We start from the raw sequence: 5,275 nt of genomic DNA on the forward strand, positions 1-5,275 counted from the left end.
CCCGCTGCTCCCGGGAAAGACACATTTCCAGTGTTCCGGAAGGTCGCTTCGAGGCCTCAAAGCCATAATCGGGTCTGAAGAGACTCTGGGATTTTATACGTCGGCTAGTATTTGGCATGGGGCCCACTATGGGTTGGGGACTACTTTATCTCCTGGCGGAGTGTTACATAGGAGTGGTTGTGACGTCATTCTGGGTCCCTTCCCTGGGCCGCAGGGTTGGGCGCGGCGAATGCGGGCCCAGCTCTCTTGGGGCGTGGCTCGCGATGGCTTGGCCGCGCCCCTCCTACAACAGCCCGGAAGAGCGATGGCCGAGGGTGGCTTTGGCTTGGCCCAAGAGGAGTTTATGTTTTCAGTCATTTTACTTGACTCATGACCTATTACTTAGCGCGCTTCTGCAGCCCAGTCGATCTCTGTCCGTTAGGTTTGATGTGTTTTGTTGGGAAGGGAATGTATAATTATTGTTGTACAGATAGGGAAACAGGTCTGGGTATGGGAAGGGCTAGTCCAAAATCACATCCAATGAAGGGGACTCAGGAGCCAAGTAAGGATGGCAGGGGTCGGGGAAATGGAGGAAGTTAATGCTTGTCCCTTAGGTTTGTATACATATTTGTTAACATTAATAGAGCTGAGGCCGGGCGCTGTGGCTCTCACGCCTGTAATTTCAACACTTTGGGACGCCAAGGCGGGAGAATCGCTTGATCCCAGGAGTTGCAAACCAGCCTGGGCAAAAGAGCGAGACCCCATCTCTACAAAAAATAATAATAATAATAATTAGCCAGGCATGGTGGTGCGTGCCTATAATCCCAGTTGCTCCGGAGGCTGAGGTGGGAGGATCGCTTGAGTCTGGGAGGTTGAGGCTGCAGCGAGCCGTGATCACACCACTGCACTTAAGCCTGGGCAACAGAGCCAGACCCTGTTTTAAAAATTAAATAAATCCAAGTTAACTACCTATCCTTTAAAAGTGGAGAAAGAAAAAAACATTAATTTAAAATCTGCTGCCCTTAAGGTATGTCCTTCCTCCGGAATGCCTGAAATGCTACCTTCTGTTAATTAAGACTTTTTTGGCCGGGCGCGGTGGCTCAAGCCTGTAATCCCAGCACTTTGGGAGGCGGAGACGGGCGGATCACGAGGTCAGGAGATCGAGACCATCCTGGCTAACACGGTGAAACCCCGTCTCTACTAAAAAATACAAAAACTAGCCGGGCGAGGAGGCGGGCGCCTGTAGTCCCAGCTACTCGGGGAGGCTGAGGCAGGAGAATGGCGTGAACCCGGGAGGCGGAGCTTGCAGTGAGCTGAGATCCGGCCACAGTACTCCATCCCGGTCGACAGAGTGAGACTCTGCCTCAAAAAAAAAAAAAAAAAAAAGACTTTTTTTAGCAGTTTGCAGTGGAAGAGCACACGAGGGAATAAGGCGCTCTGGTTTTTGTCCCTAAGTCTCTGTAGTTCCATAGGCTATTTTCCTTAATTGAAAGATACAAATTTTGGGGGGGAAAGTCTCAAAAAAACTCTTAAGCAGGCTGGGCGCGGTGGCTCACGCCTGTAATCTCAGCACTTCAGGCGGCTGAGGCGGGCGGATCACCTGATTTCGGGAGTTTGAGACCAGCCTGACCAACATGGAGAAACCCCGTCTCTACGAAAAATACAAAATTAGCCGGGCGTGGTGGCTCATGCCTGTAATCCCAGCTATTCAGGAGGCTGAGGCAGGAGAATCGCCTGAACCCGGGAGGTGGAGGTTGCCGTGAGTCGAGATCACGCCATTGCACTGCAGCCTGGGGAACAACAGCAAAACGCTGTCTCAAAACAAACAAACAAAAAACTCCTTTTTTTTTTTTTTTTTTTTGGGGGGGGGGACGGAGTCTGGCTCTGTCGCCCAGGCTGGAGTGCGGTGGCCCGATCTCAGCCCACTGCAAGCTCCGCCTCCCGGGTTTACGCCATTCTCCTGCCTCCGCCTCCCAAGTAGCTGGGACTACAGGCGCCCGCCTCGTCGCCCGGCTAGTTTTTTGTATTCTTTAGTAGAGACGGGGTTTCACCGTATTAGCCAGGGTGGTCTCGATCTCCTGACCTTGTGATCCGCCTGTCTCGGCCTCCCAAAGTGCTAGGATTACAGGCTTGAGCCACCGCGCCCGGCCACAAACAAAAAACTCCTAAGGAGAAAACCTATTAAAAAGGAGAAAGGGGCCGGGTAGGGTGGGTCACACCTGTAATACCAGCTCTTTGGGAGGCCGAGGCCAGTGGATCACTGGAGGTCAGGAGTTCGAGACCATCCTGGCCAACATGGTGAAACTCTTGTCTCTATTAAAATTACAAAAATTTACTGGGCGTGGTGGCACGCACCTGTAGTCCCAGCTAGTCAAGAAGCTGAGGCAGGAGAATCGCTTGAAGCCCAGAGGCAGAGGTTGCCGAGATTGTGCCATTGGGACAAGAGAGTAACTCCATCTCAAAAAATAAATTAAAAAAATAATAAAAACGACAAAGGGTGCTTTGAGCTGTTATTTGTGTGCACTTGTGTATGAGGGAATTGATCTGGTCCTTTTCTTAGGTAAAGTTTTCTTTCCTAGGTTCCCCTTTTGGGTTGAGGGAATAGAACAGGAGGCCCCTGGATAGGTTAGGACCCTCATCCCCTGTCCCTTGCAACCAGCAGGAGCAGACCCCAGAGCAGCTCTGAAGACCTAGGTCAGCACTGGCATGATGACAGGTTAGTTTCACTATCTCCAGGCAGTTTTCCCCTGTGGACCCCATTCCTCAGCCCTGCAGAGGCATCTGCCCCCCATGCCAGTAGGGTAGTAGGGTGCATCCTACATCTGACCAAGTCACCTCTCCCAAGGTTGGGGTGCTCAGAAGTAGCCCCACAGTACCCTCATTCCCCTTCCCACTGAGACTTAAGCCTCCTAAGAGGTAGAGGCTGCAGTGAACTATGAGTGCGCCACTGCACTCTGGCTCAGGTGAGAGAGTGAGACCCTGTCTATTAAAAAGAAAAAAAGCCGGGCGCGGTGGCTCAAGCCTGTAATCCCAGCACTTTGGGAGGCCGAGATGGGCAGATCACGAGGTCAGGAGATCGAGACCATCCTGGCTAAGACGGTGAAACCCCGTCTCTACTAAAAAATACAAAAAACTAGCCGGGCGAGGTGGTGGACGCCTGTAGTCCCAGCTACTCGGGAGGCTGAGGCAGGAGAATGGCGTAAACCCGGGAGGCGGAGCTTGCAGTGAGCTGAGATCCGGTCACTGCACTCCAGCCCCGGCGACAGAGCGAGACTCTGTCTCAAAAAAAAAAAAAAAAAGGCTCAACCCTAATCTTGGCCTTTGCCACAGTGTCACAAGATTGCAGAATGTCATGGTAGAGATGGAACAGCCTCATCATGAAACTGAAGAGGAGCCCAAGGCCCAGAGGGGGAAAGCTAATAGCCCAAGGTCTCATGACTCCTTGGAAACATATCAGAACCCTCCCATCATAAAGACAAGCAGGCAAATCCTTGTATTCTGCCCGTGAATCCAGGATTTGTTCCTCCAGAGTGTGCAGTCTAGTTCTGGTGTCAGCTTTATTTTTTTGTTTTCTCTTTAAAATTTGTTTTGTCTTTTAAAACATTTTTGTTGTTGTTGTTGTTGAGATGGAGTCTCGCTCTGTCGCCCAGGCTGGAGTGTAGTGGCCGGATCTCAGCTCACTGCAAGCTCCGCCTCCCGGGTTTAAGCCATTCTCCTGCCTCAGCCTCCCGAGTAGCTGGGACTACAGGCGCCCGCCACTACGCCCAGCTAGTTTGTTTGTATTTTTTCAGTAGAGACGGGGTTTCACCGTGTTAACCAGGATGGTCTCTATCTCCTGACCTCGTGATCCGCCCGTCTCGGCCTCCCAAAGTGCTGGGAAAAACATTGTTTATAGAGATGGAGACTAGGTATTTTGCCCAGGCTAGTCTTGAACTCTATGGCCCTAGCTTAGAGAGACTTACAGAAGCAGTGAAGGGGCTCTGGGTCAGAGGACATTAAAGTGAACCATTGAGAAAAATGTACAAGAGCCAAGAGGGAAAGAGGAGAGAAGATGCCAGGCAGTGTGTGTGCTTTCCTGAGTCATGGTTTGGTTTTTTTTTTTTTTTTTTATTTGCTTCCACAGAGCTTTATTTCCATTTGGTCCAAGGCTTGGAAGAAGGCTCCAAGGTAATTAAAAAGCTGCCTAGTGACTGGAGGGAGAGGCTTAGGCAGAAGCCCTGATACTTTGGGAGGGGACTTAAGGGTCCCAGTCGTGCTTGAGGGTGGGTGAGCCTTTCCAAGAGAACCTCGCCCAGGCCAGCTTGGGGGCCGGCTACCCTGGGAAAGTTGGTCAAGTGGTCGCCCATCATGATGAGTTTCACTTCCTCATCTAAGAAGTGACTCTCCAGGAAGTCACAGAGATGGAGGTCTGTGTGGGTAGGACTCAGGGCTTGAAGATCCAAAAGGGGCCTGGTTCAGATTTTTCTCCAGGGCCATGGCAGCTTCCGTGGCATTCAGGGTTTTTAAATTGTATTTTATTTTACTCACCCAGGCTGGAGTGCAGTGGCGTGATCTCAGCTCACTGCAACCTCTGCCTCCCAGGTTCAAGAGATCCACCTCAGCCTCCTGAGTAGCTGGTACTACAGGCGTGCGCCACCACACCTGGCTAATTTTTTTTGTATTTTTAGTAGAGATAGGATTTCACCGTGTTGGCCAGGCTGGTCTTGAACTCCTGACCTCAACTGATCTGCCTGCCTTGGCCTCCCAAAGTGCTGGGATTACAGGCATGAGACACCATGTCCAGCCATGTCCAGGGTCTTATCTATCTCAGTTTGGGCCAGCTTCTGGATGTCCTGGAAGAGAGTGTAGCTGCTGTGCTGGTTTTGCATCTTCAAGGCACTCTTGCGCTTCTCCTCAGTCAATTCATGGAAGAAGTGGCCCACGCCCTCCAGAGCCACATTGTCGCAGTGTAAATAGAAGCCCAGAGAGAGGCAGATAAGGAGGCCTGCATGTGCAAATTGTCCAGGTGGTTCATGGCGCCTCCACCAGGTGGAATAATTCTGACGAATCTGGGAGCTCATGGGTTGGTAAGAAGGAGCTAACCACAAACAATGGTGTTGGTTGGACCCAGAAGCAGGAGGTGGCTGAGAAGATGGTCCCTGAGGTTGCACGTGGAGAGGAGATTGATGGTGAGAGGCTGGAAGAGAGGAAGTCCCAGGATCTCTTCCGTCCAAACACTGTTCAAGCAAGACACAGATCCATGGGACTGCCAAACGTGACTCCGCTGCTGAGTCATGGTGTCTTAAGGAAGCAGGAG

At 51.4% G+C, this 5,275-nt stretch overlaps 1 pseudogene; it reads right to left on the minus strand.

The window, feature by feature from the left end:
• Nucleotides 1–4,106: 4,106 nt before the first annotated feature.
• Nucleotides 4,107–5,039, minus strand: LOC111530047 (annotated as a pseudogene).
• Between the last annotated feature and the right edge of the window lie 236 nt (nucleotides 5,040–5,275).

Source organism: Piliocolobus tephrosceles, chromosome 20 (assembly GCF_002776525.5).
Source record: "Piliocolobus tephrosceles isolate RC106 chromosome 20, ASM277652v3, whole genome shotgun sequence".
Classification (NCBI taxonomy): Eukaryota; Metazoa; Chordata; class Mammalia; order Primates; family Cercopithecidae; genus Piliocolobus; species Piliocolobus tephrosceles.